This window comes from Chaetodon auriga, chromosome 5 (assembly GCF_051107435.1).
Source record: "Chaetodon auriga isolate fChaAug3 chromosome 5, fChaAug3.hap1, whole genome shotgun sequence".
In the NCBI taxonomy this organism is placed as follows: domain Eukaryota; kingdom Metazoa; phylum Chordata; class Actinopteri; order Chaetodontiformes; family Chaetodontidae; genus Chaetodon; species Chaetodon auriga.
This window is the reverse complement of record NC_135078.1, coordinates 16,377,990-16,400,521: the sequence shown is the minus strand read 5'-3', so window position 1 is coordinate 16,400,521 and position 22,532 is coordinate 16,377,990. Positions and strand designations below refer to the sequence as shown.

Below are 22,532 nucleotides of genomic sequence, written 5' to 3'. Positions count from 1 at the left end.
GATAAAAACACAACTTGTGTGTGTGTGTGTGTGTGTGTGTGTGTGTGTGGCATGAATCCCTGACATCAGATTGTACCCTAAATGTACCATAAATTTAAGCAACAACTTTCTGAACTTTGCTGTTGTTTCCAGTCTGTACCTGATGGCCCCTCAGATGAGATCAGGGCTCATTTGTAAAGACCCAACAACTGCGAAGCATGTGTTTCTGTGTGCGTGCGCCCGCGCGCGCGCGCCAGCCCCGGACCAGGAGGGACCACCAGGGAAGGAAGGGCGGTTCAGAGACCACAGACAACAGACAAGAGAGGCTTTGAACCGGTTGACATAGCGATTCGCATCGGCTGTGCACAAAAAAACGAACAAAGTGCAGCAATGCGGGCGGCATGAAGGAGGACCTGCATCTTCATTGTGTCTTCAAAATGACCATTGACAGTTTGCATGACACAGAGCCAGCAGACCAACCTGCGTGTCTAGAAAATGCCAATTAATCTTATTTGAATTTCCAACTGACCTCTTCACATTTTCCTTTCATTTTCCTTCGGTGTCGAACTATTAACAGCGCTCGGGCTTTCTCCTCCAACGCGCATTCTTATGAAATGCCGCTGCGTAAAAATAGAAATACAGTTGTCCATAACTGGCACCCATTGACACAATACCTCCCGTTCCAGAGACGTAGCTCCTCCCTAAATATGTGTGAGAGCGTGTGTGTGTGTAGCGGGTGGGTGACAGCTGGGCTCGCTGCGCTGCGCTCCAGTCTGGTAAGAAGCTTCATCTCCAAATAGGATGACCGTCGGCTTTTGTGGAAGGGACTGCATTCAGCTCCGTAGCTAGTTCTGGGACACCGGGTTGGCTGCATGCGTTCAGTTTACCTGAGGGGAGTTTAAAAGCCAAAACGTCGGTTTATCTCTCCAGTGTGGATTTCCGATGGATATTCCCATTTGAAGAGGTGTGATTTCAGCGCGGCATGTAACAAAAAGAAGCGCAAGAGAAAAGTAGCGCTCGTATTGTTGTTCTGAAACGAGCATCGTCTGAACTGCTTTGACAGCCATATCTCATGGATTACTAAAAGACAGAGCTGTGAAACCACTCCGAGGCACTTCCATTCATGAGCTGAAGGTAAGATTTCTTTGTTTATTTCAAACTTTAGGTGCGCTTATAGCCTGAAACCAGTCTTTCTCCAGCCCCGGAGGCTCGCTTTCTGCGCAGCCAGGCTGCCGGGCGACAAGTGCACAAGCTTCACGGGACTACTTTATCAACTTAGGGCGATTTCGCGTATTTATATATCATTTTTAAAGTTCTAAAAAATGTGCAAAGGCCCTGTTTTTAACTCAAGTGAGAAATGCGACGCTCTCCTTCAAGAAAAACACCTTCTGCCGATATAAACAGACCATTTCCCGTGCGTAATCCCTCTATAGCTGTTTAGCCATGTCAAATGAAGAAGTGTTTGCCTCAGAGGACCTATTGCGAATCAAACAGTCTTAACACAATAAAAAACAATGTCAGCGTCATTCCGGGTATGGCAGATAATAAATTTGTTTGTGAAACTTGGAGGACTTGGGCCGACTGCTCCGTTTTTGTTTTTTTTTTTTCTTTTTTGTGCCTTTTTTAACCCCGTTGACTGTCTAAAGATGTTGCAGAACTACAGCCACTGACCTCCGATAGACTGTAGATTTCGAGAAAAACGAAGCATTTCACGATTTATATGAGCCTAATGACACATTCATGCTTGATTTGTTATGAAAACGCTCAAACACTTAAGCGCCTGCCCCGTTACTACAGTGCATGATGGGATTTTCACTTGCCATTTATTTTCACATGATTGGAAATTAGAGCAGCAATTTACATGTAGACTAATGATGCAGCCTGTGTTTCCAATCTCCCTTTCTGTTTTGAGTCTTTCTGTACAACTCTTATTTCAATCAGAGATTTGATGTGAGTTAATTAGTTATTTTACATGCAGATTTTTATTGTTCTCAAGTGAGTTACTCTGCAGGCTGAGACTTTTTTCTCTCTCTGTTTCACACACTCACTCACACACACACACACACACACACACACACACACACACACACACACACACACACACACACACACACACAAACTGGCCAGGGTGTGTTCAGGGATGTCAATTTATTCCAGGAGGCAGAGTGGTCACTGTTACTGTGGTCCAAGAGATCAATCAAATGTTTGTAATTCTGACCAGGAAACAAAATTGCACCGGTCTTCAGAAGTGGATTTGCCATTAAATGAAGTGCTGCTGCATATTATTTCTTTAACAAGCTGGGAGAAGAGATAGAGGCCTCGCAAACCACATCCAGCAGCCTGACTGCCAACACCCAGTCATTGCTAGTGGTTTCTTCTCCTCTCCTCTCCTCTCCTCTCCTCTCCTCTCCTCTCCTCTCCCAGTATGAAGGATCCCCCGAGAGGCACTGGGAAAAGCTGGAAAAAAGATTCAGCAACTCTAAATGTAGGTTATAGATTATCAAGTGCGCAAGGGTGATGGTATAAACGGGTGAATCTAAGGAGTGTTGAATGCCCCCAGCAAAATGTGCCTCTTGTCAGCTGATTTTCAGCAGCAGGACATGGTGTTTTGGAAACATATGAGCTTTTACACAAAAAAAAGAAGAAAAAAAAAGAAAAGGAGATTGAAAGATTTCATGCCAGCTCAGCGAGGAAAGGGTGTTGTATTTCATCTGTTTTTCCTGAAATCACTGGAAATATTTGGTACTCCTGTGTGTTGCAGGTCTTTTCATCTGTAACTTTATGCCTTTCTGTTTTTTTTTATTTTTTATATGCTTAGTATACGCACTGTGCTGGGGATAACACATAGATCTTGAGTGTGAAATACCAGAATGTTTTAACATTTTACCACCGCTCCTCCTACAACATTAGCCTCAAGGCATGCGAATGTCCTGGAGGCATGTTTTGAGATGCTGCACGGGCTGTAGATCCCACCACACTGCTTCATAAAGGCTACAACGCCACAAACCAGAGTGCAAATCCTGCTTTTAACACATTATACAATGACATGTTGTGGGGCTGATACATGAATTACAGCATGATTACCTTTGTGACAGCAGTTTGCCTGTTCTCTTCCTGGAGAGGCAGAATAGAGCACAGCGACCAGAGTTGTTGCTTGTATTTGGAGCAATGCTCCGTGGAGCGTTTGATCTGCCGATCCCCTAACAATAGCAATGGGGATGGCATTGTGTGTGACTGATGTGGATTTGTCACACTGTATGTGTGTGCGTGTACGTGTGCGAGAGAGGAAGAGAGAGGCAGAGAGAGAGAGAGGGAGTTAGTATTTACCTTTGCCAGTTAAGGACATATGAATACAGTAGCTTTGAATAATTGATAAATGGCTTTGCTCCCTTTCAGATGAATTGGCCTTCTATTATAAACGGCGAGACCGGTCGGCCGCTGTTAACCATTGGTCCTCATTCAGTCAGTGTCAACACCCAGCATTCAATAGTGTGTGTATTTATGCATATTTTATAAAAGCCATGCTTTATTTATGCAAGTCCTTCGTGTGTGGGTTGGTGTTTTTTTTTTTTTTTTGGAAACAATTAGAGTGAGAGAAAGCATCAAACCCCTCTCACTCATCTTGATGTGATTTATTGATGCTTCACCCATTTTCCAGATTCCACGTCTTTCTAAATTGCTGCTGCTTCAATTACACCGCCTGAACGCTAAATGACAAACCTGCTCTTGTAGCGGAACATTAAAAGAGGATAATCATGAGCCTGCGTATGCGTTGTGGCTCATTTTGTTTCAGAAATACAGGTCAGCATAATCAAAGCGCTTGTGTTTTAATGCAACTGTCCATCACAGATGTTACACGGCACATTCGCTGATTTTAGCTGCACTCAAGTTGGCTCTTTCGTCAGATTCAGCGTGAGTCTGTTGTGATTCAGAAGGTGAAAAAAAAGAAGCAGGAAGATTTTCTAACCTGCTTTAACAAATTACACAACTCCCCCTCTGTATAAACATTTTACTTAACCTTCTGCCGTTCCATCTTCTCACATTTTTTTGGTTCAGATTTCCCTGACCCTCTGCAGTTGAACTCAGTATTTTATAAATGTCTTTCATTTTATCTAAAAAAAAAACACCCTGAGTGATATTATACAGGATGAGAGGAGATGGCAGAACAGTGTTTAAATCTCATTGTATCTGCTTTGTTGATATATTTGATTTCTGAAGAGCCAGCAGTTTATTTTCTCACTACCCCCATCCTTTCCTGTTAACTTGGAACACATCGCCTACTGTTTATAGGAGATGATAAATGATACTCAGTGTACTGTAGAGACCTAATATATCTCACTACGCAGTATGGTCCACTGTGCTCTATGCACAGCATGGCTCATTGAAAATGTAATCACTCGCTAATCACTTGCTTTAGCGTGTTGTTTCATGTTCTCTGTGTCTGTTACACACACACACACGCAGTTGTGTTTCCATCACTTTTGGAGACATCACATAGATTTACATTTATTTCCTGGGTGCTTACCCTGAACATAACCATAAGTGCGACTTGCCTAACCTGAACCCTTATCCTAACCTGAACTCCAGTCTTCACCCTAACATTGAATGATTTACTTTATAGGGATCTGTGTTTTGTGCCCATAAGGCAGGCGAGGCCCGACAATGTGACTGTGAAAACAGATGTATGTCCCAACAATATGAGTAACACACACACACACACACACACACACACACACACACACACACACACACACACGGACGCATGCATGGATGCAATGCGTTCCAGTTTCATTGTGTTGTTCTATATGGGTGCTTTCTCCCACTTAGCCTTAACCCTTCCAGCATCCTATTAATGACTCTACAGTGCATCCATTGAGTTAACTGTCCATGTGTTAAACACATCTCATACTCGTTACATTAGCATAATTGATTGAGCGTGTTGTCTGTGCCAAGAAAGCCAGAGGCATGAAGGACCCGGCAAAAAGCTTATTTGGGCCAGGCGCCGCAAGTCAGTGGTGGAATTGGCGGAGTGTCTGTTGGTGTTTTGGCTGTTGATCCTTGGCAAAGCTTTGTTGTTAGAAATTAAGTGAATTAGAAAGTGATAGCCAGCCCATCTAGGAGAAGATTGTTGAGGAGCCAAGCCTGAGCACATGCGTGCCAAATGAAAAGGCAACAACATTTAAAATCAGCGCATAACATCAGGTTTTTGTCCGGGGAAGTTTTTGTGTTTTAAATACTCAGTACATGCGATATTAACATGCAGTAATTCCTTTGTCAAAGCTGAGTTTGGTCGCCTGTCATTATTCAAATGGAAAGGAAATGCATTTGCAGGGATAATCCAGAAGCAGCAGGGCTTTGTGTGATTGCCTGGGAGATGGATGAATGACTGGCCTTGAAAGGAGCCAAGTCCTGTACTCCAGATCAGATGATGTAAATCGTAGTACACAGCGTAAAAATATGATGTCCTAATTCTGGTCCTGCTGTTGTGCTTTTACAGGTGAGAGCAGCCAGCTGTGAGTCATGGAGACAGCCACAGTCTGTTAAGACTCATTAGGGCCGCATCCGCTGCTGAGGCTGTGGTTATTTCTGTGGTTAGTTTGCTTGTTGGCAGCCAATAAGGAAGATGTGTGTCCTGAAGATGTTAAGCATCAGGAAATCTCTGCCGCCTCTTTGTTCGCTCTTTTAGCCCCAACTCTGCCTGTAACGCATGTGCCTATGTGTTGCTGTGCGGTGTGTAAGTCAGACCCTTTTGCATTTTCTGTGTGTCTATTACCACCAAACACGGAGGGTGGCTAATGGTGGGGGGGGCGTTGAGTGCGTGTACTCAGTGTGTGTGCTATGCGTGCATGTTTGTGTGGCGTTGTTCGAGTGCATCTGTCCCTCCTCCCCAGGCCCTAGCGATTGGCACTGCATCTCTCATCTATTAATCATAGAGAGCGCTTGCTCTCTCATTCCGTTGCCATAGTTTCAGGACCTGAGACAGTGTTGGGGTGCCTGGCTGCCTAGAGAGGAGAAGTGAGAGGAAGAGGAGGAGGAGAGAGGAGGAAAGGAAAGGAAAGGAGAAGAAAGGAAAGGAAAGGAAAGGAAAGGAAAGGAAAGGAAAGGAAAGGAAAGGGAAGGAGAGGAAAGCCAAGGAAAGGAATGGAAAGAGGTGTGACTATGGAGGCAAGGCGGAAATTATATAAACAGTGTAGCGAGGGGAAGGCGGAACAATTGAAACAGAGCAGAGGAGGAATGAGGGGAAGTGATTGAAAGAGCAATGGCAGGCTAACACACCAAGCAGGTCCTCACACCGTGGATGAGTGTGCTTCAAGAACCAAAATGGATTCCATTTTTATCACAGCAGTGAACCCTCTGTCTCCTTCTGTGCGTGCATCTTGTCAGTCTCTCTCTCACACACATAAACTCTTTCCATCTCTCTACGCTCGCCTTGCTAAAGAGAGCAGAAGAATATTTTCACAGTAGGCATCATCTTGTAAATAGCATGCTCATGGGGTTGGTGCATCTCCAGTGTGTTACAGTACATTGAATAGCTGTTATTTCACCTTGCTTTACAATAGGAAAGCGTTCCACTGAGCTGAGATGGAAGATGGGCCAGGGCCTCCTGTTTCATGCTCAGTTGGATGTTTTGATGGTAAATCATGCTGAATTCATGCGTTATTCAATGATGGATTACTACAGAAATCGACCACTATGGAAATTTCCAAGTCAGGGAATACTTGTCTTGTCTTGCCTTGTCTCTCTGTCTCTGTCTCTCTGTATTTATCTGCCTGTCTTTCTCTCTTCCTTCCTTTTCCTGCCCTGTTTTCTTTCTCTCTACCTTCCTCCACATTTAGACTTTGTTCCTCTTTCTGCAGAGGGAATACTGAACACGCACTGTTACTTTCAGAGAGAAGGGGTTCTTGTTTTGGCTGTAGGCTTTGTACCTCCCATATGACCTCATAATCTCATTTGGGTCTTTTAATGGATAACCATGCACTAATGTGGTGGTTGTATTATCGCCTTGTCTCATCACATCATACCCTGCTTGTGAACATTTCCAGTGGGAGCTTTTGGAGAGCAGGCAACCAGCAGCACTGTAATCATGGGATTGTCAGCACACACAGCCACCTTTGACTGGATTGCGTGTACACAATCACAGATGAACTCGCTCATACGCACAAAAAAGACAGATGTAAGTGCACACAAATTTGCGCACCAGGGTGGTTTCTTTCATGTCACTAAGAGGGAAGAGGGATAAAGAAAGCTTGTCATTGTTGCAGTGGTGCACAGTGAGTGCCAATGGGCAGAAACCCAAGAATACCTGATTGTAGAGCACACTGTGAAATTCTCCCTTCACTGTGTATGGACTTTCTGCAGGGGAATTACCATTAGGGGACAGAAGGACAAAGGAGGAAGTGAGAGGGTGCTCTTGCTCTTTGTGCTGAGGGCACCGAGGTGCCTTTGTGCCTTTGAAGTGATGGGATTGCAGGTGACATCATAGCGGGCACATTCTCAGGTGCAGCAGGTGAATTAATCCAGGTGGGGGATGAGGTAAAGGTGTATGTGTGTGTCTGTGTGTGCAAATCCGCCGTGTTAATGCTCCTGAGTATCTGTGGAAGCAGGCATGCATGGCAGCATGTGTAGAAGTGCATGTGTGTGTGTGTGCATCAGTCATCAAAGCGGAGGAAAGCCAGTGTGTAAGGTGATCTGTATGCTCATGGCAGAGCAGCAGTCATACTCTCCCAGAGGCTATAAGCCTCGCTGAATGTGGAACAGGCAGCTTCTTCTTCCAAGAGCCCCACTGCAGGTTTCCACGTGCGGTCCAAGGGAGGCTATACAGATTCTGTTTATTATCCATGTTTCTGGATTGCCTCCACAGCAAGGGATATAGTTTCACATAATCTAATATTGCTCTCTATCTTGTCATGCAAACATTTATTAGCTAGCCCTAAACCTGGCGGGACGGGCTCAGCTCAAACAAGCATGATATCCTAGACAGCAGGTAATTTGTAACAACCATCCCAAGCTCATCTGACACACTGATGATGATAGATTGCTTGTAATTGACTCTGGATGTGTATGAATTATTTCCAGGTAACCGGTTAATCTTTACAATGACCTGGAGTTATTCTGACACGTAAACACACGTAAACATAATAAGGAAAGATTTTATTTTCAGTCATATTAAAGCATTCAAAACAATTTTCCAAGTTGTGGATATTAGCGGCTAATTTCTTACACAACCAATATGTTTTAGTTTATATTCACAGTGTTCCAAATATATACGACTAATTTAAAAATATAGACTACATGTGCTTCGTCAGAGTTTGCCTCAAACCTTGTTAAGAAATCAGCCTTCTCCTGGTCACAGTGGCTGGCAGACTACAAGTGATTCCCCTGAGGGTCCTCTATTTCAGAATCCAATCAGGCAGAACTCGGAACAATATTACCTCTGTGTGTGTGTGTACATTTATTACATAGCTAATGAACAAATTGCAGCCATGTGGCATGGTCTGGTGGCGTGGCTGGTGAAAAAAAGAAACACACACGCAGGCTCACACACCACACACACACACACACACACACACACACACACACACATGCACACACACCCCACAGTCCCCAGCCACCGTCTTCCCCTTTCCCTCTTTGCACCACAATACACACACAGGTATACACACACACACGCACGCATGCACACACGTCCAACCACAAGGCCCCCAGTGTTCTCGGCCTGTCTGTCCATCAGCTCATGTGGAGCGCTGGGCTGGGAGTACTTATCATCACTCTGCTGAGTGGAGGCCTCACAAAGGCCCACTCACATCACACAAACACACACATACATGCACACAGTTCAGTGAGCACAGGGAGACTGTTCGGTATAGCTGAACTGATTAAATGTATGGTGTGACAGCAGCCTGAGCCAGCACTGGGAGGAAAGGAGCCTGATAGGCAAATGTAGACTAGCAGGCAGGCAGACAGGTAGAAAGGCAACCCTATCTCCAATGAAATACCAAATACCTTGTGGAAGAAATGAAATTGCTGAATTACAGTCATGTTTTTTTTTGTTTTTTTTTTGTTTACAATCCATAAAGTGTAACATCCTTATAGTACGCAGAAGTGAAGAGGTCAAGGTGAATGGTTGGGCATGCAAAACCCAGAACTTTGACATGGAGGTCAGGCGCCACATCGTTTAGGCTAATGAAACACTTGGTTAAGGTTCGGGAAACACTCTCTTGTGCTCTCAACATCTCATACTTCAAGTCAGTGTTGACGCTTTCAGTAATTAGCCAGACTTCAGGAAGTTACTGCACCCTGTACATAACACCCCGTAAAAAAACACAAGGTGTCTCAAGCTTTTGTACAGGTTAAACAAACAGGATATAATGTGTTAACTTAGCAGATTTTTTTGCTTCTTGTTTCCTTCTTTTCTAGTCTTCATGCTAAGCTAACCAACTAGCGGCTGTAGTTTCATATTTTCCACGCAGACGTATGAGTGGTATCGATCTACCTCGAGGCAAAAAAGCCAAGATATTGCCAGATATTCAGGGCTTAGTAAGTACACAGGTAGAGTGGGAGACAGCCTGCCAGGGAGAGGGTAATAGAAGGAGGCTGGACTGTTAGCAGGGGAGGCAGGCAGTGAGGTTTAGAGGCACACTGAGTAAAGAAACTCAACACATCTCCTTTTCAAAATGAATTCTTGTGAAAAGAAATAATATTTCACCTCGCCCCCATCCATGCCCCTTTAATCTGGAAAAAAGGTGCTCTGTATGTGGGCAGGTAATCAGGCAAGCAGGTTGATAGGCAGGAAGACAGACAAGCTGTGAGGCAGGAGAAGACAAGTTGTGCCTTGCATGATAATGTATTCATTCATCCCCCACTCTGATAATGTTCACAGCATGCTTGGCTTGATTCATTCATCACAGTCTACTGGGGGCCTTTTTGCGTTATTTGTTAAAAAGCTTCTTTGCTTTTCTAAACCTGTTAAGGTTTTGATTTGTGTGCTTACTGGATTATTCAGGAGGCGATTGCTTCTGGGTTTGTGAAGGTGTGTGAGGCTATGTGCATGTATTTGAGTGTCTTGTTTGTGTATGTATGCACTCTTGCATAAATTGGTGTGTGTAGAGACTGCAATGAGGCCTATTTTGGTCTCTGAGTACTTTGGTTTGATTGGGCAGTGCAGCAGCTGCATACTGAAACGCCGTGTCTTTTGATCTACTCCCATCCTCAACTAATCTGGGACCGTCTCATCTGTTTCACTGACAAGCTCTCTGTTTTTGTTTCTTGTGGAATCTGTTTAGTTTCATCCAAATAACCAAGAAATCCTCTGTTTATTGATTGTGGCATTATAGAACAATTGAACCCTTGATTGTTTAATTGGGTTTAGAGTCTGTGTGAGGATGCATGGCTATGTGCCCAGCTCCTCTGAAGCGAGTCTGATGAGTCAAAACTGGTCAGACATCATCACGAAGAATTATTCCTGTTTTGCGAAGCGATTATTAGAATGTGTGTGTTTTCTCGCTGATGAATCCTGTTTGCATAAAGGCTTTCAATTGCCACTCTCAGCTGTTCGACAGGTAGGAAAAACACAAGACAGCCAATTCATTAGTCACCCCCTCTTCAGTTTCTTTCTTCCTCCCTGTATTTCTTTCTTCCTCTGTGTATTTGTGTCACAGTACATGTGAGCTAACACTGGGTGCATGGCATCTAGTAATGTTAGCTAGTCTAGTAATGCTAGCCTGGTAACTAGATAGGAAACACAGGACAGCAGGTGAGGTTATCTAAACCTGCTATCCGTTAATCATTTACATGCCATGGCTCAGTCTTACTAAGAAGGAATGGCTCTATTTACAGCTAATCTTCTTTCTTTAAGTGATTTTTTTGTGTTTTGTTTTTAATAGACATTCATATCAGGAGAATGTAATGCTCTTAACCAGGTTTTCAGCTGTTTTTAAACTCGTGTTCTGCAGTTGATTATATTGGGAATTAGAAAACCACAAACTCTCTAAGTTTTGGAGCCTTGTTTTTCAGCGCCTCCTCAGTGACTCGGTTATTTCAGAGAGTAGTGTTACTATCATGAGTGTTTTCAACACATGCCTCCGCTACCTGTTCTCCATCTTGACTTTACACTGCAAAGTTACAGTATGTTACATCACATGACAACAAAGAAATCAGACAGCAAGGAAAGGAGGTGGGATGAGTCTTTGGAGGTGCAGCTCTGACCTAGATAAGATTGGGAGTTTGGAGCGTTGAGTTGGTCCTGTGGTGTAGGCCTATTGTTGTCATCCAGCCTGTACCATTGATCTTCATCCTTCCCCTGTGATGCGGTGGATTTGCCCCTCTGTTCAGTCCTGTGAGGTGCACTCATCCAGGGCCAGCTGAATTCCCTCAAGCTGACGGGTTGATTGTTGCAGACTATCTAGAACAAACAGGTTTTCATGCAGCCAGCCGATAAGATGGGACATGGTGGTGTGTTCACACTGGCGCCGCTGCAGCAGTCATTTGTTTCACACATTAACAGGTGAAGGACTTAGTGTGTGTATGCAAGTGTGTTTGCCTGTGTTTGTGTGTGTGTGCTCTTGTGTTAGTCAAGCTGTCTAACTCCGGGTGACCCAGACTTTGGTAAATGAACAGACACAGATAGCACAGGGCACTCGGACAAAGATATTTGATGTCATTACAACACAGTGAAGAATGAGGATGTGGTTCATTTGTGTGCGTTACCAAACAAACATAATCACGTCAGCTCAATAAAGCCAGACCTAAAGCCAATCGAGCTGTGACAGCTGAGCGATTAAAAGGTGGGTTTGAAATACGTGCCATGGTAGAGTTCAGCACATAACTGGGATTCCGCATTTTAATGGTTACCGTGAATTTAAGTGCTTCTAGTAGTACATGTTGACCCTAACTTTGTTCAATATACTGTATATAGCGCATCTGTGCTTATAGACTCACGAAAGAATGAGCAAATCTTGCTTAAGAATAGTGTGGGAGCCATTTTAGCACCATTTACAAGCATGTTATTTAAATTTCACAGAGGCAACTCACTCACCTTTAGTGTAACCCACTCCTAAATCCCCACTTCTTGTTATCTGAATAGTTCATATTTTATTCTGCACTATGAGATATGCTGATTACGAAGCAAACCACTGCGAGGTTTCAGCCGTTTTTCCCATTTCCACTTGCGTCTCAGTCTTGTTGAGGGTGATTGTCTGTAAGAAGCAACCTACATGGCCTCAATTACCTTGGGAGGCTGTATTACTTACCTCCACCACTTGCATAACAAGGCGTGACTTTCTATTTGAGTGCTCTCATTGCCTGTCCCACCCTGGAGGCAGTCAGATAGTTATTCCTTCATCACGGGGATTTCCATGCTTGTAACACTGGGCTAATTACTATAGTAAATACTGCCTGGGCTGTGACTACAGCATCAACTGAATGGAAGGGGTGAGCGCAGGGGAGATGCATTTAATTAATTGATTGTTATTTGGAATCCTCTGCGAATGACTGGAGTCAGTCTGACACAACAAGAGGAAGAGTGGCGCTATTTTTATCCAAAGCACCTTACCGGATAGCAACAGAGTGGATTTTTTAGCATGGATGAATCAGTCTGAACCAGTTAACATACTGTTATAGTGTGCAAACTTTGGATAGGTGCTAGGATGTAGTGGCAGTGCTTCAGTCAATTTAGGATAATCCAAAAGGAGCAAAGTCTCCCGTTCTGTTCTGACTGAGCAATTTCTCATCCGCTTTTCATCCTTAATTCTTTGTGCCACTATATTGAGATTAAATAAAGATTGTGGTTGTGGGAGATATCGATTAGAGTGGCTAGAACGTTAGCTGATTCTCAGGAGCTTTTTATAGCCGTTAGCAATAGTTATTCATTCCCTGGGATGCATTGTATTACATCTAAAGAGGCTGTATGAGCGGATGGCGAGATTGTGATCAATAGAAGCATTAATACTGTTTTTGCCCCTTGTGTCTTTCCTCTTCTTCCTCTTTTAGATGAAACCACACTTATCATGAGTTCAGCTCATGGTTCAAATGTGCTCGGATATCGTCATCATATGATGTGGTCATAAGAGTGCAGTAACAAAACCATGACGGAAGGTTAGTCATAGGAACAGCTTGCTGACTACAGTAGGCCTGCCATATGCCTCAAGTAAACAGAGCTAAAAGGGGATATTATTCACAGTGGGATGTAATGAGGAGCTGAATGCAGAGAAAAGGGGGGGACCCGGCAAGTGAAGAGGCTTTGGTTACCCTTTTAACTGATAGCTATCTCTCAAATGGACAGAGGGAGGAGCGCACCTGTATTGCAGCCATTTGTATAAGAGGACAAATAGTGTATTTTATTACCTGGCGGATGGCGGAACTTTATCCTCCTCTGAGGGGTTTTATGGTGGAGTATGATGAACAAATATGTGTGAGAGATAACATGCTTCAGATAAGCTTCTGTGGCACTCTGACAGTTAGCTGTAAGTAAGTCAAGTGTGCACACACACATGCATGCATTCGTAGGTACGTATATGCATATACACACATTCAAGCATGCATGTATGCACGCACAAGCAATCATATATCATAGACAGCCTCTCAATGTCAAAAACACATTCAGAGCTACACAGCTTCTGGCTGAAGACACGCTATGCTATGGGCTGGGTTGCATATATGTACCTCTCTGGTTTCTGCTATCAGAGTTTTGGGCTGGGTTCTGTGTATCAAGTGTCGGTGGGTCGGACATGTGCTGGGAGTCAGATGACTTTGTGGTCAGATGAAGATCTGATCTGTGAGAAGCCTGATTCTCTGACTCAGGTTTTCTTTGTTTGCTTGGCGTCAGATGCCTCCCGGACACCACAATTAAATTGTGTAAGGAGTTCAGCCAGGATGTGTGGACTAAACTGAAACTGTGAGTGGATTAATCGATTAATATGTTACTTTTCTTTGCCATATATGATAGTGAACTGAATTTCTTTGGGTTTTGGATTGTTGGTCTGATAAACCAGGCGATCTAAATATGTCACCTTGAGCTCTGCATTTTTCAGGATACAAAATGATGAATTGAGTAATGGAGAAAATAATCTGCAGGTTAATCTGTAAGGAAATAATCGCTTTTTGCAACCCCAGTATGGACACAGTGCCACAAATGCAATGTATGGGTGGTAGATAAAATATACTGTGAGCTGATGGAAATTTGTCAACTAGCAGACATTTAGTTGTGGCTTGCTCTATCATATCTCTAAATGTTGTGTGCAAGAGCCAAAACAAACCAATTATAGTTTTTTTTTACTTTCCAGAAAATGTCCTATATCATGATATATATTCAGCCACAGAGAGACTAGTAAACCTCACACACTAAACACAAACAAAAGATGGTTTTTGGCACCATCACTCCCTACAACTCCACTGGGGGCACTAAAACAAGGTACGGCACAATATTGCTGCGTAATATAACACTTTGTCACACCATCTGTTGTTTCCAATTTCTTTACATTACAATATGTTTGTGGATTTGAACATCAAAGTGAAGCCAAAGTTAGAACATTGAGTCATTAAGGCTTCTGACAGAATGACTTTTTCCTCAATTACAGATTTTGCCGGTGTGGTGAATATAGCATTTCTCCCTCTTTATGATGTGATAAAAAGACATGTCACAGTGAGATTAGGTAGACCTGATTGCAGGGTGTGTTCTGTGCTTCCTGGACTGAAACTACTATAGATCTGATTTTTCATATTTAAACAGAGAAGAACATGATTCTACTGAGTGTTGAGTTGAGTGTTCAATCGAACCTATCCGATCGTGTTTCTGCCCACCCACCCTGCAGCTCAAGGATGTAAGCTATAGTAGTCAATCACAAAGAGCCATTCAAGAAAACTTCCTCTCCCAAACAGATCAAATGTATAGATAAGAGAAACAAACTCGTGTTGGGTGCCCGACCAAATCATATGATATTTCCTCTTACTCTGTTTCAGTCGATACTGCTGTTCTTTTGAATGTAGCAGGTGTAGCAGGCCTGTTCTTCCAGCTTTTAAGGTAAAGGCAGGCAGAGGGAAGTATCAGGTCACGAGAAAAAGCTGCAGGGTGAGAAATATTTGTTACCTCAGGAAACATTACTCACGTTTACAGTTTGCCCTTGTGCACACATAGTTTGACCAGGTAAGACAAGACAGGAAAATGTATTGACACGTTTGGTAATGAGTAGTTATCACCGTGCCATATTTATATGAAAAATTGACACATCAATTTAATTCAATTCCTTTAGCTTGAATTTTTTTCCTCCCGCTGTCAGCCTTGTTCTCGTCTCTCCAGCTACTGTACACTGACTCATGCTAATTACCCAGCTCTTTCTTACCCTATACAAACCTGTTGTCAGAACAACATCAATTACTGTGGATAAGAGAAGAGAAAGAGTCCAACTTCCACCTGGTCTTTAGAAAAGCAAATGGAAAAAATCTCTCCTGAATTGAGCATGTCTGAATCAGAGTTGCATTGGAGCGATAGTGGCAAAACAAACATTTATTTACGTGAAAATGTCTGATTTTCGAATAGAAAAAGCAATGCCTGTTCTCTCCCTTCTTACAGATTTCAGCTGCTGACATAGTGTAAGATTTGAAGTGTTTCTGTGAGGAGGAGGTGGATGAGGAGAGAAGAGAAATAGATCTGCCTTTGGTGGAGGTTGGCCTCTCAAGTGCACAGTATGGTGCCCTTGTAGTTGAAAGTGTGTGCATGTTTTCGTGTGAACATATGTGCGAGTGTGTGTACATCAAAGTTTTTGTTTCATGTATTTTCTCTGTGCTTTTGCCCGCCCCGCTGTGAGCTTGTGTGTACTTAGGTGTGCGAGCGAGTGTCTTTGCTGCTCTGTCAACCCCCTATGAAGTAAATATTGCAGCGCTGGGAAAGTAGACCCAGGAGGACCTGGCCAGAGCAGTAGAGGCGAAACAGGGCAGACAACCTGCTCACAGACCCTTCTTTATACCCCATTAATAACACAGTTCCACGAAGGACAGCCTGAGGCCAGAGAAGGTCTGTCAAGGTAGTTCATTGTGCGTTAGGAAGTGAGTTGTTCATATGGTAATGGCTGCTGGAGCGGGTTCCTTCAGAGCCCGTTTGTTTTAGTGTAAGTTGTAGTCACTCATTGAGGGGGACTGGATGGAATGTGACAGGCTGCACTGCTGTTTAGTTACTGTAGCTTAATTGACCCTGAGAAAGACGAGCGAAGGCGGGGGAAGGAGGGTAGGAGGAGGGTCGGCGCAGAAAGGAGTAGAGGGAGAGAAAGAGGGAGGGGGAGGGAAACGGATAGAACAGTGGGGGGCAAAAACCGAAAGCAGAAATTGATAGAGACAGAGGGAAAGAAAGAAAAGAGAAGACGCTTCATTATGGCAGAAGCAGCTCTCTGCTGGAATCTGTTTATCTGTTCAGTCAACAGGAAAAGTCTTATTGGTGAATGCACAGCACAGTGAGATGGATTCCTCTGAAGTCCATTCTACTAATGAGCCAACATGTCCAGAATCATCATCTTTTTAATTATTTACTTCATTTTTATTTACGGGTCCATTTATGTTTTTTCTGTTTATTGCATGCTGATTCGCTGTTTCATTTTCTAGGTCAGGAAAAAGCTGAGTCTTGTCTTTTCTCATTATGCTACATTAAGAATAACAATCACAAAGATGTTGGCTCTGCAGGAAAACATATTTGAAAGGTTTCTGCAAAACTGGGGTTTCTCCACCTACATGGGATCATGGACCTGTACAGGACGTGATGGTCTCCATATGAGGTGCCATCATGGAAACAGATACTGCAGAAAGAGCCACACTAGCAGCTCTGTGAGGCTAGTTCTTTGAGCTAAATGCTAATGTCACCATGCTAACATGCTCAGAATGACAATGCTAACATGCTGATGGTCAGCAGGTATAATCTTTACCATGTTTTTCATCTTTGTTTAGCTTGTTAGCATTTGCTAATTAGCACAAACTGAGGCTGATGGGAGTGACTTTAGCTTTGCAGGTATACCAAGTGCTTGGATGTATTAAATGTTTGACCAATTTGTGAAAGATCATGGGCTTACCAAACAGTTCATCCTGTGAGGAACATGACTATGTATGGCAGTCAGTGTGATGCTTTTCAACATTTCACTCAAAACCACAAATGTCAACCTGCTTCTGACACTAAAAGAAAACTCAGAGGATCACCTAAATCATTGGGATTATTCTTCTGGGGCCCATGAATATCTGTATGGAATTTTTTGAGCTACTTGGACAAAAGTGGTGGACCAACTGACTGATATTGCCATCCTTAGATCCACATCACTGAGATGGCTGAAAAAGATTCATCCAATGTGGTAACTACTTTTCTCTTCTTTTTTGATGAAAGAGTCATTCCTGTTTTGTTTTTGTTTTTTTTCTCTTAATACAGTAATGCACCCACTAAGATCATTAAAGTTTAATCTTATCTTAATGTGTACTCAGTCTCGGCAGCACCAGTCCCTTTGGAAGAGGAGGCTTTGATAATACTTTATTTGTCTAAGCTTTCATATTCAATGTCAAGCTGTTTCTTTTGCTAAAGAACACAAAGCTTACAGTGGACAGATATTGTGTGTGTGTGTGTGTGTGTGTGTGTGTGTGCGTGTGTGCGTGTCTATCTGTGTGGGTGGGTGGGTATTTGACTGTCTGACATTCCCCTGAAGCCATTACTAGGTAGGTTTAATCTGACAGATGTGATGGATGATGACACAGAAGCTCCACACGCAGACAAACACAGACACACACAGACACACACACAGACACACACACACACACACTCACTCTCACACAAAGACTTGTTGTGTGTGGGCTGCATTGTCACGTTACACCCTGATCTTTTCCTCAAACGTTCTCCAAAACACCAGTTCAAGGCCACAGACACACAGAACGAGTTAGATAGCCAGTTCTGTCCCATTTTTCTGTCTCCTCAGTATGAAATCTCTGTTCTGTCTCCACTCTACCCGGAGGTCATGAGCTAATCAAAAATGTAGAGACCTCCACAGACCTTGGTCAGCCTCCCCATTATTTGGGTTAAAGCTGAGCTGCAATCGGTGGAGCTATTTTAAGGCGCCGGCTGCTGCTTGCCCTGTACTTCCTATCTCTCTCAGTGGGAACACAGAGTCATTGATCTATTGCCTAGCAGCCCTCCTGCACCCCACCTCCACCCTTCCTCTCAGTGCGAACCCACAAAGCATCTCTACCCCGCAGCTTTCACCTTCAGATGGCATACCAGCTATACTGTGAGGAAACAAAATATCAGCGTGAAAGAAAATCAGTTGAAAATGCTTTAAGTGACACCATCAGCCTCACATCACAACACCCTGAGCCCCTTGAAAGACGTTTGTGCTCAGTGTTCAGTACACAGAGACTATGAACTGTAGTTTAGAAATCATAGACCCCGAGACCCTTGCCCTGTGCAGTGCTTGGGAATAGAAAAGTATTCCTCAGGTATGTGAGTTGAAACAAAGATAAAATGCTGCCTGACTCTCCAGCCAAGCATTAAATAGCCTGGCTGAGCACTACTGCTGATGATGATGAACAAAGAGCCCATGCGCCTCTCTTTGAGAGTAGATATTTTTCTGCTTCTGTTTTGCTGTGGTGCTGCTGTTCAGAGGGGAGCTGGTGGTTGTTTTTTAATATAATGACTTTTTGGAGTGGATCATTTAACTGAAGAGTGACTACACACATTTTCTGTGCTGGATAACAGAGCTTGGAATTTGAAGCTGTTTTTAGGGAAAATAAACAGTGAAATTACTGATTACTGTACTTCATAAGTTGTGGTAGAGATTTGGCATCAGGGGCGGGTTTCTGTCCAGATGTAGTGCAAATTTCAACCACATTTTCAGAATAGTGGGAAAAGAAAATGAGAATTACTGTGTGTTTCCATCTACTACTGTTATACAAACAGTAGGAGAATCAAGAAGGCAGAAGAAGAAGGCTCAACGAGATGACGTGATGAAAGAGCTCCAGTCAAACCTCAAATGGTAAACCATGTCGAAAACATGGTGGAAATGTGGCATTTATGTTCGAATAGAATAGACTAGAAATAACTTCAGTTTCTGTCACAAAGTAACAGAAATTTTCCTTTGGCCTCAAGATTTATTCGCTGAGTTGGTTTTCATTCCACCTTGTCTCATTCTGTTTTCACTGATACCTCAACTTTTCCACCTTATTGAAGCATGAAGACTTTTTTTTCTCAAATTTCTGCTGTTTTCACTCTGTTTTTGTTAATGCACATAAAAACAGTTAGCTGGAAACACACTTTACGTCAGATGAAATTCTCTCTACCTCACAGTAATACCTCACAGTGGGCTATTTCCTATCATTTTAAATGTCTATTTGACCAGGCGAGTGGTCACCTTGCAAGTTTCACCTGTTCCGGCTTGTCGGCACTCAGCTTGGTGACACTGGAGAGGAGGGTGACCAGCAGGAGAGAGGATTGCTGGAGAAAACTGACATCCACAAATATCCCACATTCAGCTCTCTCTGTGTCTGCCTCAGTCTCTCTCTATGTGTTTCTCTCTTCTCTCAAGTTATGTTCCCTAAGCTCTCTGCTGATGGTCAGTGTAGCAGAGGTGAGAGGAGAAAATGGCACGTTAAATCTGGAGTGTGTATTAGTGTGCTTAGTGAGGGTTAGTGCCAGCCTGTCTGTGTGCAGCTTAATCTCTCATATGAAAAGTCAATAGAATTTAGCTGTTTTTCAAAGAGACACAGACTTAAGGGATGTTTGAATGTTATAATAGTTGAAAGCTAAGTATTTCAGATTAAATCCTCTTGAGTCTGAGTCAAGATAATTCTGACTCATGAAAGCGTTTACTCAAACTACAGGCAGGGAGAAATTTGACTTTTCTGTAAATGCTTTTATTGAATGTCATCGGATGTCTTTCAAAGCCCCCTTTTTTCCCCCCAATAAGCAGTGGGGGAGGGTTTCACTGGAGTGATAATGCAACTATTGAGACATCTCGTCACTGTGACATGTGTTTTGGTTCATCAGCAATCAGGGTCGCTCATTCAAAAGTTCCTCCTGCGCCTACTCAATCACCACTTTAGTTTACACAGCCTGTCCCTCTCCCTGAGGTTCCTGCTGCAGACTCTCCTGCTATGTCTTTGTTTGTTTTGGTAATGGATTCCAAGTTGCTATTGTTGTTTATGTCACTTGGTGATTGATGGGAAAAATTCACCTTCTCTGAACCCCCCTCCTTCCTCTCCAAAAGCCATCCTTGTATGCCTTCCAGGATGAGGACACAGTGAGAAGAACAAGTTCCATCCTATTCTCCTGACAAAGTGACTCACTGACATCCGGATGCTCGCTTTTTTTGGACCAGCGGGTCGTGCCTTTAAATCAAGAAGGAGACCTTTCTGAAAACAAGGTTGAATCTGTGTGGCTATGACAGTGTAGCCTGCACATGGAAGACTGAGATTATATGCGTGGACGGTTCGGGGGTCCCTCTATTCATCGGCCATGTCACCCCATGGGGGAGGACTAATTGGTGGCCCCAAAGAGCCCCCTGTTTTGTCTCCGGCGCTCACAAAGACATCGGGGTGCGGTCGCATCGAGGATGGGGGTAGAGGGAAGCAGCAGCAAGGATGGAGAGAGGAGCAGGTTTCCCATAGAATAGTTGGCTGGGATGGACTGGAGGGGGGCCTCGCCACTGGGTTGCAAGGGGACACACTCATTCTCACACACACACACACGCACACACACATATATACACACTCTCAGTGGGGGATTCTGGTGCCAGTTGCTGGCCTCCTCCTCTACAAATGATCCAAGGCTGACCCACATAGTCAGCCATGTGTGAGGCTTCCCTTTATCCCACAGCCCAGTTGAAACATTGAGTTATGGGTGTTCTCTGGTGCTCCCTGCCTTCTCGGCTGGGACTGCACTGGGGCCCCATGTGGGCTGACATTGTTCACCCCGACCCAAGGACAATGAAGCTGTTGGCTGGGCAGAGAGAAAGAGAGAGAGAGAGGGAGGGGGGAAAGATGGGTGGAAGAGAGAAAGAAAGAGGGAGGCATGGAGAAAGAGATTGAGATGGACAGAATGAATAATAGAGAGAGGAAGGGAATGGTTGAGAGCTACAGATGGACAGATAGGAGGTATAGAAAGTGTTTGGGGTAAAAGAGACAGAGAGAGATTGCATCTTGGAAACAGAGAGGGAGGAGATAAGAACTTAGATGACAGAGGTGAAGGGAGAGTGAAAGATAGGCATGAGAGATAGAGAGACAGATGGTGAGACAGACAGCGAGCAAAATACTGAGGCGGTATAAGAAAAGTATTGATTGCAGTGTGTGCTGGGTGTCTTCAGCTGTCGTAGCTGGATCCAGAGCGAGGTCGTTAGTGTCTGCAAAGCATGGAGCCATGGACATTAGTGGCTCTTTAACAAACTCTGTATTGATTGGGGCTTAGAGGAAGACTTACATGTATACTAAGGGATAATGTCCTGTATGTAATTAGCACCATTGCTCTGATAGTGACATCATGCGAGAGGTAAAGGCTGCAGTAAAGGGGAAAACCATCACTTCCAATCAGAAAGATTTTTTTTTCTTTCAAAGTAAAAGCGTCATTTCATAATTTCTCTCCCAGCAGTTTTTATGAGCCTTTTAGCCTATCCACCCTCTCCAATATTCGATCTGGATTCAGGCATTTTATGCGGTTAAAAGCAGCTGATGAAGCTAATGCTAATAGTTTATCTTTAAGGCATAAAGAGGATAAATCAGGGAGTGGGAGCTGCGACTGTGTCATGGATCATTTAACGCGTTCTCATTCTCTCCTCTCTCCACCATCTCTCCCTCTCCATTTAACCATGATTAGTGACTGGTCCGGCTCTCAAAGAGAGCAGTATAATTGACAAATGACTTCAGCTAATCAAGTGATTGTGGCGATGATTACTGAGAGAAAATGTTACCTCGTATGCAACGTAGCAGTTAAAGTGTGCACACAATGAAAAAGTGCAAGTAGTATTTTCAGATGGAGGAATTTTTTCTTTAAGCCCACTGAGCTCATATTGCACCACTTGCTCCTGCCGTTAAGAGGCAGCCTTTTTTGAGAATCATGCAATGTTGAGTGAGCAATGAGTAGGGTGTGTGAAGGGTTCTGGCACACATGCATGCACACTTGCCAACAGAAACACACACATCCATACACATACTGAATAAGGTGTTTACATTACCCAAGACAAACAAGTTCATCTGTCACATCTCTTTGTAGGAGTTGTCCTACTGAGGTATTTGTTTTGACATTTTGCAGCATCAGTGTCCACAGTTATGGATGAAAGATGCTGCTGAATCCAGTGATAAAAGCTGCCTGGTTTCGACAAGAGTCCTATGTACGTCAGCTGTCATGTTTCCAGGTATATCTGCAAAGATCAAACACTTGTTCATGTTGGACAGTAAAGACTTTGTGGGAGTGTTAGGTGTATCAAACACTTTGTTACAGTTAATTGCTTGTAGTGTTAAAGAACATATAGCTAAGTATTGATTTACACGCTTTTATGTTTTTTCATTAAAGTTCCTGTTTTATTCTCAGCTCACATTCCTACTTTTACCTC

General features: G+C 43.5%; 1 protein-coding gene across 3 annotated transcripts in view; it reads left to right on the top strand.

Annotated features, from left to right (window-relative positions):
* The first annotated feature begins 690 nt into the window (after positions 1–690).
* sema6a (sema domain, transmembrane domain (TM), and cytoplasmic domain, (semaphorin) 6A) overlaps positions 691–22,532 on the top strand; it is a 106,662-nt gene continuing 84,820 nt past the window's right edge. For 2 of the 3 annotated variants that reach the window (XM_076731472.1, XM_076731471.1), the window contains exon 1: positions 720–1,113. The gene's annotated coding sequence lies outside the window, so the exon portion shown is untranslated. Of the gene's footprint in view, positions 1,114–22,532 lie in introns of all 3 variants that reach the window. The other variant, XM_076731473.1, reaches the window with a different exon arrangement.